The 13,783-nt window shown below is 45.6% G+C and overlaps 1 protein-coding gene across 1 annotated transcript in view; it reads right to left on the bottom strand.

Annotated features, from left to right (window-relative positions):
- Positions 1–2,902: 2,902 nt before the first annotated feature.
- Positions 2,903–13,783, bottom strand: part of LOC142776358 (uncharacterized) — a 67,123-nt gene continuing 56,242 nt past the window's right edge. The window contains exon 7 of the mRNA XM_075879877.1: positions 2,903–3,117. The gene's annotated coding sequence lies outside the window, so the exon portion shown is untranslated. The remainder of the gene's footprint in view (positions 3,118–13,783) is intronic.

Raw genomic sequence — 13,783 nt, 5'->3', positions numbered from 1 at the left:
AAAGAATTCACCATAAAACAGGTTTTTCTATTGAGGCTAATTTTTGGTAAATATAACGAGTATACTGGGTTATCTCAACGGACGGAAAACAATTATTGTACTTTTTTCGTTTTACGAACCCTGTTTCGCTTTTGGCTATTAAATTTGAATGCTTAAAAAGTGTTCATAAATTATATAATAAACTCTGGGCCGATTGCCCTGAGCGTGCATGAGCCATGTTTCAGGCAATATTATCATCATCACCTTGTGCGCTGACGCATGGGGCTCGTGGGGCAGAGTGAATTCTTCCTTGCGCAGTCGAACGTGGCAGCTAGGCTAAGCTAACATTACCTATCGTCATTCAACCTAAGCATTGGATCTCCATCACTCCTTCCCCTACTTCACTGGGAAGTCACCAATAATCCTTGTGGAAGTGGCCACTATCCTGTGGTTGTGAGCTCAGCAGTACAAAACAAAATCCCTCTGCTGGTTTCCAAATAGCTGATAGAAAAACCGATTGGGACCAGTTTTACTAGGCTGCTAGCTTGAATTGGACTGGCATATGCGGTTCTAGCTTAGATGCAGCTGTACAATACTTTACTGCTTTTCTTATTGAAGCTGCAGCTAAGTTCATTCCGCAAATGTCTGAATTGGGCGGAAAACGACGAGTTCTCTGATGAAACAGTGAATGGCACAATTCTCGCAAACAACAAAACAAAGCATAGACACTAATTCAAGACTCACCGACCACTGATAATCTTGTCCATTTTAAAAACATCAAGTCGCAAGACAGGAGAACTTGTCGACCGGCCAGGAGGGAGATCTGGCAGAGGTATTTATCTGGAATCAACTCATATACATTTAAAGCAAGAGTCTGAAGCATGATTGGTAGGGTAGTAGGACAAGAACCACGCCCTCTTCCTCTAGTAAACACACAAGCCAATGGTTTGGAAGACAAAGCGATCTCCCTCGGTGCACACTTCGAACAGGTCTCCAGCTCATCCTATTACAGTCCAGAGTTCCAACGACACAAAGCAGCAATTAGGAACAAAAAATACAACGCGAATTCACAAACAATGAGGCATAGAATAAACTTTTCGCCTTAGCTGAGTTTCAAGCGTCGTTGAACTGCTGTATGAGAACCGCCCCAGGCTCCATCATATATTGTACGAAAGGCTTAAACGTCCGCCTCCCAAAACCCAAAACGCTCTCCTTTCTCTTTATAATGCCGTTTGATTTTCCCGTGAGATCCCTTCCAGCTGGAAAAAAGCAGTCATTATTCCGATTCCTAAACAGAAAAGAACCTATCTTCAGCATCAATCTAAAGGCCCATAGCATTGACGAGATGCCTTTGCAAGGATTTTAAAAAAATGGCAAACAAACAACTGATGCATTTCCTTGAAACAAATAACCTGCTTGACCCATGCCAGTGTGGGTTTCGAAAGGCGAAGTCCAATACTTGCCACTTCATCCGTATCGAGGCGCAAATTCGTGATTTCATTCATAAAACATTCTTTTTGTTGGTGTTTCTCGGTATGGAGAAGGCCCATTATACTACGTGGCGCTTTGGCGTACTCCTAGACCTGTCACAACTACGTGTGCTGGGCAGAATGTTAGCAATAATCGAAAGCTACCTGTCTAATCCGAAATTTCGTATTCGAGTGGGCACTGTGTTATGCCGTACATTTGTTTAGGAAACAGGAGTGCCGCAAACAGGGGTCTTAAGTTGCACACTTTTTAAAGTAAAAATGAACTCCTTGCACTTCGTTATCCCACAAAATATGTTTTACTCTACATATGTTGATGATGTGCATGTCGGTTTTCAGTCCTGTAGCCTCTCAGTGTGTGAACGTCAGGTTCAATTAGGCTATAACAAGGTCTCTTAATGGGCAGATGAGAATGGTTTTAAACTCAACCCGCAAAAGAGAACTTGCGTCTTGTTTTGACGAAAAAGGAGCCTGCATCCTGACGCCGACATTGACATGCATGATCAACGTAATTCTGTGAAAACCGAGCACAAGTTTTTCGCAATATTATTAGACACAAAACTAACCTTCATAATATATGACAAGTATTGAAAGAACAGGTGCCAAAAACCATGAATATTTTGAAAGTGTTGTCACGCACTACGAGGGGTAGTGACAGGAAATGTGTGATGAATTTATAAAAAGCCTCGTACGCACGCACCTAGATTACGGTGCTTTATTCTATGAGTCTGCGACACCATCAGCTATAAATATTCTCTACCTTGTCGACCATCCAGGCATTCGCCTCTCTACGGGTGCTTTTCGAACTAGCCCCATAGCGAGTCTGTACGTCGAAATAAGTGACTGGTCACTCCACCTCCAGAGATGTTGCCTGTCTTTTACATACTATCTCAAGGTTAGTGCTGACGGGGAACATCCCGCTCACACCATAATTAATGATGTGTCCAATGCTGCCTTGTTGAACAACCGTCCTTCACTGAGACAGCCCTACTCCCTCCGTTTAAGGAGCCTCGCTAAGGAAACTGGCGTGCTACTTCTAGAGCACCAGTTGATGGCTCCCGCAGCATATCCACCGCCGTGCCAGTGGAAGATTATTGACTGCGAGGTATTCTTCATAGAGGTTATTAAGCACGCACTTACTGCACACATTCGCACACACTTTTTTTAACTTCAACATAAATACACTTGCCAGAAATTCTTTACAGATGCGCCATTGTCTCGTACTGGTGTGTCCTATGCAGTTGTTCGCCCATCCTTTTCAAAATCCGGTATTCTGCACCCGCAAACAAGCCTCTTCACTGGAGAAGCCCATGCGATATCTGTGGCCATCAAGTATATTAGGGAATTAAAACTGCAACGTACGGTTGTATGCATAGAATCGCTGAGTATCGTAACAGCTTTGAAAACGCTGAAAAAACATAAAAAATAAGTCCTGATATCACTTCGCTCTCTTTTATGCACAATCTACGCCCTTAAATGACAGGTTGTGATGTGCTGGGTGCCAGGGCACCACGAGATTGCTGCAAACGTACTGGCGGACCAGCTGACTGGGTCGGCGCACGACCATGCACCCTCCAATACATCCCTGGCCGTCCCTGCAGTTGACATGACATCCTTCCAACGGCCGGAGCTGAGGGAGTGCTGGCAGCTCCTGTGGGATAGGAAACGGATAACAAATAGCACGTTATAAAACCGAGACATGAATATTGGCCAATAGTATCCAGATCACGCTACACAGAAGTCAAACTTACAAGTCTACAAAGAGGACACACTCGCTCAAAACATTCACACTTGTTGTCTGGTGGTGATCTGCCATTGTGTGAGAGATGTGGAGAACCACTTACTGTTGTCCACATCCTCGTACAGTGTAATGAGTTGGATGCTCTGAGAAAAAAGCACTCTTTACTATGCTCCCGCCAGCAGCTCCGACTACACTCTGGAATGCTCATCGGTAGGGATCCGATTTTTAAACCTAAATCACTGTTTAGGTTTTTAGATTATGTACACATTGCATATTTCGAGCTGATCCCTAGAATGACCTCTGTACCAAGGTCACGGCTGCGGTGACTACATCCCCACCATGGCTTCATGATCATGACCCTTCATCATTCACTTGCACTGGACACACTTCAGATCACTGTCATGATTTTAAATACAGATATGTTTTAGCCACGTAAGCGCGAGTAATTTCAAGGCCCCTATACAGCCACGCGCCATGTCATTGTTCATATCTCTAGTCTACTATAATGGCACCCCTTTGCCATCGAAAGAACCTTGCGCCATAAATTAGCACACATCATCGTCATCATCGCAGACAAATTCTTGCTGACACAAAGTTTTGCATGGTGGCAAAGGATGCTTCACGGTGACGTGCTGGCGGAGCAAATGAGTGGCCCCCTCTGTATATGTCCATGTTCAGAGGGGCTTGGCCCATGTGTGGGAAACGCTCGCATCAGCCCTGGAGTGAATCCTGCAGACCCCTATAAAAGTTGATCACACCATACCAAACGCTCGTACCTTTAGTAAAATAAATGAGCACGTCGTCGTTGGCGTAGGCCGTCCACCGCTTCTGGGTCTTCTCGCAGCCGCTGTTGCCTTGATTGATTATATTTCTCGTTTATCCGGGATAGGACAAACGGGCCGATCATTCACGGTGGGTCCGCCTTTCCCAATCGGCTTTTCCCGTTCTATAGTGTTGGGCTTGCTAGTGCTTTCTTCCTTTTTAGAAGACCAGTGGTGACTAGAGAGAAGTACCCCATTTTTATTGTACACGTTTGTGTGTGTGTGTGTGTGTGTGTGTGTGTGTGTGTGTGTGTGGATCATGGCACGGCATACATATTACCGTAGCTTCATTGTTTTAATAATCAAATCGAGAGCACTCATAACTTGTTTGAAACAGGACAGGCTTCAGTTTCCCAAATGGCAAAACTGCCATTGGCTTGACGTCAAAGCACCCATTTGCGCTTCCGAGTGCGCATACGCTCCTTTTGTACTGCCGCGGCTCATCTTTGGAACATATATACATTATGTGTCTCATCAGAGGTGCTATCCGGGATGGCCCAAGCTTGTCGGCCAGACGAGTTTTCTCCGATCTCGCTCCTCGGCGGCCACGACATGAAGACAGTGCGGAGTGCTTGATAGCAGCGTCGATAAAAATCACAGCATATTCACGGAGTGAATGTTGATTGGTGGGGCGAAGTGTTCGTCAGTCCATCCGTGCTTTCTTGCGTCCATTCGTTCTTGCTTCCTTCCGACCATGCGTCCGTCCGTTTGTCCGTCCATCTGTGTGACCATTGGTGCGTCCTTCCTCCATGCATTCGTCCATTTTTGTCTGTCTGTCTCTCCGTCCGTACATCCATCCGTCTATGCGTCTGTTCGTTCAGCCGTCCCTGTGCCTGTCCATCCCTGCGTCCGTGAGTCCTTCCGTTAATCTGTACGTCTGTCCATCCGTCCGTCCGTCTATTTAGGGAACACTCCAAGTACCACTATATCACATCTTTTAAACACGATAGTCTTGGGGACCCTCGATGGAAAAGATTTGGTCTGACTGTACGTCTGTCTGTTTGTCTGTCTGTCTGAACATTTCTCCGTTTGTCTACCCTTAGCGATATTTCAAACGGCCAACCTCATCCACAGCACCCATCAGTATTGCTCAAGATCCAGCGTTCATACTTGTGCGATTCAATTAAAACCAATAATTGCGCATAGCTGAGGTGCCATAACAACACGTAGATGTTTTGTATGTATGTGTGCCTTCGAACTAGAGAAGGCAAACGCAAGTAATTCTGGGGACCGCAGTGCTAAACACGCGGCGCTGACAGTGCAACGCTGTGCTCTAAAATGCAGGTGTTACCAACGCTTTGCTAAAACGACACGGTGGTGGCACCTGCCCGTCACTTTGCTTTCTACACCGTATCGCCTCCGAGAATGGCATGCATTGTTAGACACGACCGCCATCTAGCAGATATCTTCTAGATGGCGCTCGTGTCTAACGTGCCTCGATGCGCTCCTTCACCTCCGCTGCACCTCGAGGGTCTTTAACGCAGCGCTTCAAGAATACTATTCACTGATTTTCTTGTGCAGAACATTAAATAAATGTTTTGTTCCCTTTCTCCAGACGCATGACTAACGTCTTTCGACGGCATTTGTAATTTACCATGTAGGTCCGAGGCCATTTTTTTCATGTATTCTTCATATAAAAGTACCGCCATCCAGCGGACATTCTAAGGACCACTTTTTCTGGTATCTCCTTCCGTCCGTCCATCCGTATATCCAGTGAACACTCCAAGTACCGCTATCTCACATGTTTTCATCATGTATTCATTGTATAAAAGTACCGCTATCCAGTGGGCATTGTAGGGACCGCTCTCTCGGGTAGTTCCATTCATCCGTCCGTCTATCTAAAGAACACTCCAAGTACCACTATTTCACATATGTTTTCTTTATGTATGTATCATATACGATGCCACCATTCAGCGCGCATTCTAAGGACCGCTCTCCCGGGTATGTGCCACCGGTGGTTACATACGACATCAGGACGTATAAGCCACGCTATAAAGACCTTCACCCCTAAAATGGCTACAAGAACGCGCGTGGCGTTGGGAATGCATGTGAGATATTTACGGCGGTTATAAAAAAGCACTACGTGCGAACACGTGAGCGCCATCACTCAGTCAAGATTTTAAGAGTGTAGCGACATCAGCGTGATTTCCACGCTATTTTTCGTCAACTCAACACGCGCCACCCAAAGGCGTGTTCGTGGGCGTAAGTCCTTTTTCGCACACGTTCTTTCGTTCCATCTGCTGCATAGAAATTTCTACACTCGAAGGCGGAAAGGGTGGACACGCAGCACACTCGTGCCGCTCATTTCGCTTCTACCGAGTAATGCCGATAAATATAAGGACAGGTGATCTCCAGGGGCGCTCGCATCACGATGTCAACGTTCCTGTGATTAGATACGTCGTGAGCGCGGTGAAGTTGAATGCGAGACACCGCACCGTGTGGTGATATCACTGACACTTCTGCGTGCCTGCGTGCACAGGCTGCGCGATAAAGCTGATCGATTAATCACGCCACTCGTCCTGAGCACTTCATCTCCGCCAGAGCAAACGTGTTGGGTGTATTCTACCTTGGACACGTGCGCCTGTCGATCAAACTGATTGACGTGTTAAGTCGAATACAAACTCGTTTATTCCGAGATGGTGCGAGTTGAACTCGTGACTGTGATAGTGTCAGTGTCACTGTCAAGAGTTTGATGCGGTGAACGCTAAGGAGGAGCTTATATGCATATAAAATATTTTGGCGAGCATACACAAATTGCGCAAGGGAGGAGCCATGCAGGAGCTTGGGATCACCTAGCTTCTTGCAGCTTTTTAAGTTGGTCGTCTACTCATGTTCGTATTCGGCTTCTAAATAAAGACCACATCAGCTTTTTCAATTTTATTGTAGTAATTGGTTGAGCTTAAATGACCATTACACCGAGCAGATTTTTATTGATAAGGCTTCAAATAAAAGGCAATTATCTCGGGCACAATAAACAATGCCATTATCAGTAAGGAGCTAATAAACGTAGTTCTGAATGCACAGGCCACGATGCTGTAAGACCTTCGGCCGTAACTGATCTCAGAGACCACCATGCTGATTATTCTAAAACAAACTTAGGGCAGGCAATAAAATCTTCAAATTAAATATAAACACCCCCTGCCTCTAAAAATATCGTCATGAAACGTTTCTGGCACTTTTATTGCAAGAGTTGAAGTCCGTGGCTTGAAATCGAGAAACCCAGCCTCCAAAATACACGCGACGACCACAAGCCCCTGCAAGTGTGCTTGTCCCATTGGTCTTCTTGTGTATGTGTTTTATTAAGGCTGGGTTCCTAGATTCCAAACTATCTACCAACAGGCTAGACGCCTGACTATCTAACCACCATGGAATTGATGGAAAGTATACTTCGTATCTGCTTCGGGTGGATTTAGTTCTTGGCATTCGCGGCGCTTGCTCACCAATAATTACTAAAAGTTACGTGAAGTTATTGTCAATAAAGACTGGCTTTAGTCATCCGAGTATGAAGGCGATTGCAGAAACTCTGCGTGACCTCGATATTTACCCAAGACCGAGACAAATTCAGCCTAACTGGGGTATTTATTTTGAACTTCTAGAAGTTCTTCTCGAGATTCGGTGCTACCAAATAATGACAAAATTTTTCAGGGACGAAAATAAACACACGTTTTGAACTCGGAATATGAAAAATTACTTTGTGTAAATAAAGATACTGTGCAAAACAGTAAATAATACACATTTTTTTATACCAATGGCAGGCTCATGCGCAGAAAGGTCGTGAAAACAGTGGTTCGTATACAACGGATCTCTCCTTTCGCGGTAAATACCCTTCAGTTCAGAGCAGAAGAGATCTTTTTATCACCGGGTAATTCAGCGGATCATTCAGGGGCGTTCATATAGCTTCGGTCGTCATTTTGCAGCCACGCTGGGTGCATCTAGGCAAGACGTAATTATGCTGACAATAAAGTGAAATCTCTGCAGTTCCCTTGGTAAATTTTGCAATATATTATAATGGCAATTGGTACGTGAACGATACTTTTCCAAAACTATCAAATACCAACCATAAATGTGCAACGTTGCCTAAACCAGGAAAGCTAGTATCTCCCGCCACTTTCAAGAAGATACTGTTCCCTGCGCCACTCTCCGACACACATTTATACGCACGTGTGTGAACACTGCAGGCCAGGTGAAGCTGCTGCGCGAAGAACTAAACTGAAACTGAGAACACCCGTTGGCAGTTCACTAACTAACGCCATTCGATCCTAACTGTGTACTTCCCATCATTCCCACAATAGTTGAACGACCGCGCCGCCCGAGTTTCCACAAGGTTTTACCACGAATCTGTAAGAGCTTCAGCAGGAGCAAGAGAAAACTACCGCCCAAGCACTCCGTACAAATGGTTACCCAGCGAAAGATGAAACGTGTGGTCCCGGTGTTCAGCAGTGGGTTGAACCTGACGCTCCACTGAAGTATTTCGCATTTCACATGTTCCACATGTTCATGCTTCTTATTCTGGTTAGACGCACGTTTCGCTTGGCATGCTGCAGTGTTTATTTCACATTATTCACATTGTGTCTCACATGATCACTGTCATGGAAGAGTGTAATTAGCGGTTAAGTGCTTTCGTAATTCGTTAATCATATTGGTTCTTCTCAAACCGCAGGTGGTGTGGAGGTGCGGATTGTTTTGTGCTTATTTATTGTAGTAAGCGCTATCTTTCGCATATCATGGTATCCTTTAAACAACACTGTTTTCTCTACTGCATCGATATGAGTGTTTCATCAATTGCTTAGGGAGATAATTATATGTGTGGGCTCATACGCTTTATTATCTTAGCATTTACTCATGCCAATAAATAACAGCATAACTAAAGAAAACGAAGCAAGTGTCATTGTGTCTGATTCTTTGAGCAAACGAAATCTTCATATAGGTATTGTGGTGTAGCTCCCTGTTCCCATATATATATATATATATATATATATATATATATATATATATATATATATATATATATATATATATATATATATATATATATATATATGTGTGTGTGTGTGTGTGTGTGTGTGTGTGTGTGTGTGTGTGTGTGTGTGTGTGTGTGTGTGTGTGTGTGTGTGTGTGTGTATTACGGGTCCCGTTAGTTAGGGAGGCGATTGCCGGGCTAATTCTAAGGACCGAATTATCGGCCCCCCGAACTGCACCACGAAAGCGTGGACAATTTAGAAGTGTTCCTTTTCGGCGCGCTAGCGGTCGCCGGCTGTGGCTCAATGAACAAGCCAGAGCCGAGAGTTGACAAACAAAACAAAATTATATATTCATTATGGAATATGAAATCGATACAAAATTATGCACACTTGACAATAGTTGAATACGGTATGTCACCAATCAAACAACGCACTACACAGTACAATCAGCTACACTTGAAACAACGAACACAAACAACAATACGCGCTACAAGCAATCACATGCATCGAACAACCAAGACACTTAAAGACTAAAGAGTTCGAAAACTTATTCAGTCCAAAGTCCTTGGAACAAAGTCTGAATGATACTCTTCGAAGAATCACTCACTCAAAGCCCAGCGCTGCTGTTGTTCCGCTGCCCCCGAAATTTCTCTTCCAAGAAACCTCGCGTCTTCAAGTGGCCGCGCTCCAAGCACCAAACTTCGCCGGTAACACGTCGGCTCCCCACGCGTTGCGATTGCAGGACGCGTCGTCGCTCTCTGGCGGTTGACACAATATTCTGCTTGTAGCACGAGTCTTCACCCCACAGGTGGAAATCCTCTTCATTACCTGCTTTGTCGCGAAGGACAAAACCTTCGCCGACACAATTCGGTGGAATGAGCCTTCGCACACTTGCGCAAAACTTCAATCTTCTGCCTGCGCGCCCGGGCGCAAACTTTCTTTTTCTCCTGCTTTGTCACTAAGGACAAAACCTTCGCCGACAGACACGGCGGAACACCCTACGCACTCTGGCGCGAAATTCCATCTTCTCATCTCCCATCTCTGCTGCTCGGTTAAATACCCTTCGCGCTGAATTCCAGAAAATCCTCATCGTTTCCGTCGGCGCGATGCGCAGCGAAGGCTCGGGAGAGCGCGAAACGTTTCGAGGGTCGTCCGCGACACACGACGCAACTCTGCATCACCACGCCTCTTTCCCTCGAGAACCTTCCAGGGCTTGCTCAGCCACCGATGCGAGGAGGTTAGTCGGCGAACTACGCTTCCGAGGGGAGGAGAGATGGCGCGCCAAGGGAGTCATTGGACGCTTGTTTTCTTCTTTATCGTTGACCTTAAGGCGTCTCTCTAGCGCTTTGTCGGGAAAATTCAGCTGCGCGCCCTTTTTGAGCGCTCGTTTGTGACAGTGTGTATAGAGAAAGAGAGAGAGGTCACGTGAAGAATTTAACTAATAATTTTGTCCTTCATACCGTATTTCATTTGCGTGATCACCAAGGTGACCATTGCTTTTGGGTCACTGTGGCATGAAGCAATTGAATGCGCTTGGACATGAGACACGTTCTTGCTGCAATTCAGATAAATGCTCGAGAGGTGACGTGCGAACGTTAGACTCATTTGAGTGCAGCGCTTCGCGCTAAATGTAGCGTTTTTGTGCATCCGTCACCGGGCAGCTATATCCACCGTTACTGGTCCTTCGAACAAAATTCGTTCGGTTATAGCGACTTCCCGTCACTTTAGTGCCCGGTCACTAGTTGCGGCATGCCGAGGCTCTTTCCTTGCACCTTATTTTTCGGTACTACGTTCGTGCTACTCAAGGTAAAAAGTATATACAACTGCTCGTAATGGCGCTGGGGCGATATTGACTTCATAAGAAACTGAGGCACAGACATTGGTGGGTCCAATCCGCCGTTCCCAAAGTGGCAGTGCATTCTCCCTTCCATATAGGAGAAAGCTCGAGAGGCGCTTCTTTATATGGGATGCTTCCAACCTGGCGGTGACGGTTTTCCCGGTTCTTATTAAATCCCTGCCAAAAAGGGCAACGGGCAGCTCAGGAAAATGAAGGTGGCTTCCACCGCCATATTCCGGAGCCACGGAACGCTACCGGCCCGAAGCGGTATCTAGCAATATAGGTATCGACCTTTGCTCAAGGAGACAGTTCATATTTCCATACTATTGGTAAATTTCTCTACATTTTTCCCTATTCAAACGACTCTTTGCTCTCTTCTCCTCACTCTAAAGTAGAACACCCCCCCCCCTTCCGTAACGCACCGCTGCTGATCCAATGAGCCCTGCACCGGTTACTCGCTGCCATCGGAGGAGAGAACACCGGCGCGCCGCTGACAATTTCGGTACCGGCACGCAGGTCTACCTTTGGAGTAATCAAGAATAGTTTTGACAAAAAGTTCTAGCCTCGGATACCATTTGTAATTATAGTAATAGATACCCAATGGCCAGATACCATCGGCGTCCAAATCTCGCAATAAACACTTGACCGCTCTCTGCTATGTAGGTTAGTGCCAGGAAAGGCCACTTCGCACTACAGCATAGCCAGACGACCAAGAGTGCGTCCTGCTCATCGCAACAACGTGCAAGATGCGTCACGCACGGACGTGCTCATAGATATAGTGAAATGCTTCGATATAATAAATACTCTGCAACTTTGCTTGTAAATAGGTATGTTTAACTGCAAGCGCACTTTTTTCTATATAAGGAATTTAGAAAGTGTGAAGGCCCTCACAAAGTGTACCCAGCCTTAAAACGTTGGAACTGGGCAATTCTGAAGCCGCGTTTAGGTTGCTTCCAGGTCTTTGCTCTGTGATACAGGTTGTTTCTTGTTTGCTTCTAGGTTGTAGCCAGCTCATATCATTGCTAGATTGAGCGTTTATTCTTAGCGCAAAAAAGTCCGAGTCTGATGACAGATGGTCACTGTCACGAAATGGATATCCAAGCTCTACACACAGAAACTCACGCTGAAACCATGTGTTCACACCTCTGCAATCTGGGTGCGCATCGTCGGTAGCGGAAGCTTTCACTTCAGTGACCAGTGGCGAGTAGTGTACTTTCGGTTCACTGACGTCGCTTCGCAGACATTTTTTTCCAAGTGGAATTTACACAATTTTTATGGCATTTACAAGTTTAGGAAGAAGATAGCTTTATGGTAGGTCTCGACGGCGCGTACCTGCTTTTCGTAGGCCGCAATCATCAGTTCTAGCTGAAGCATATTCGCTGTTAATAAACTAGAAAAGAAAAGCTATACAAATTGCCTTCTACACGTAGGCAGTGCTCGTGAGAGAGTGAATTTATGCGGTACTTTCTATCTGCATGGCTTCAAGCGTGACAAGAATTGTGTCGTTTCAAGGCCGACATCAAACCACTGCAAATATTGCAAGAAAAACAAACTTTGTGCCATCATTGTACCACGCTTCCAGTATGCCGAGTCAAGTGGCATAGATGGCACCTTCGAGAGCGAATCCGTGGTTGACATCTGACAGGCAGCCAATATGTTTTGCTGCGGCTACGGCAGCCACATCGCGCCTTATTCCAATTGTATGCATTCAGGCACCTAGAAAAACATCATGAGGTTTTACTACCCAAGTTGTTGTTTTAAGGTGAGGTTTTGCGTCCCAAAACTACGATATGATACTCCTTCTGTTGTTTTTGACGTGTACTGACATCGCTCACGCGGACGACATTTAACCTTCATAGAAGAACGACCACTGTGGTTAGGATCCAATCCGCAAGCTTTTAGTCAACAGCCAAGGTGTTACCGAAAATTCCGGTGGTGAAATAAACCTAAATAATGGGCCAAGCTTGCACTCAGCCCTAAACAACGCAAACAAGCAAACAGTGAAATTTGATGATTCTGCAGACTGATCTGGTTGCTTCTGGGTTATTTCTAGGAGTTACCCATGTCTTCAGGGTTGTCCCTAAGTTGCTTCGAGATCGCTGTAGCTAGTCAGGTTTTGCTGCATATTTTTATGGTTGATTGTGAGCACAAAAAGCTCAGACATATACCACGCACAGTCACAGACAAGACTCAGATATCTGAACTGCAGACAAACTCGCTCTGGAACGAAGCATTCGCGCCTCTCATACAGTTATCTAAGGCAAAGTCGTGATGAAACTAAGCGTTGCGTGGTGGCAGCGGATGATGCACGGGTACCGTGCTGGCGGTCGAATAAGAGCCACTCTGCACGTGCCCGTCTGCAGAGGTGCTTGGCCTCTCCGTTGACTTCCCACTATCTACCTTATCCAAATTAGCTAAGTCTGACGGGCACACACGATAAGAAGAAATACGCGGTTACTGAGCAAATCTAATGATACACACGTGCTTTAAGCTGCAGAAAATAAAACGAAAACCGACATATTGAAGGCGCCTGCCAGAACAAACGCATGCCCTTCTTTCGGTGGTTCTGTCAGTGTTGTTGCTACTCTTACCCACATGCGTACTCCTCGAACCTAGCACTGGAGAGCTTCGCTGTCAAAGTAAAAAGAAAAATTCAATACGAGGCTATTCTCACCATTCGATGTATCCCAGTCGGCAAGACACTTCACTTCAAACGCATTATATTTCTAACAATAAACAAAAAAGAAGTAGAAAATAGACATAACTACGCTAAGATAACAAAAATGTCACAGCTATGCCGCGAAGGCGAAGCAATGAACGTGATAGCAACAACTTGAAAGGTGACGCGCAGAATGGAAACCAGATCGAAACGTGCCCCGCGTTTCTCGCGCAAAAACTACGCACGAAACGTACTCACAGGTACAGACGCACGCGAATAAGCGTCTCAGTTGTTACTT

Source organism: Rhipicephalus microplus, chromosome X, assembly GCF_043290135.1.
Source record: "Rhipicephalus microplus isolate Deutch F79 chromosome X, USDA_Rmic, whole genome shotgun sequence".
Classification (NCBI taxonomy): Eukaryota; Metazoa; Arthropoda; class Arachnida; order Ixodida; family Ixodidae; genus Rhipicephalus; species Rhipicephalus microplus.
The sequence above is the reverse complement of the archived record's forward strand: the minus strand, read 5'-3'. Positions and strand labels throughout refer to the sequence as shown.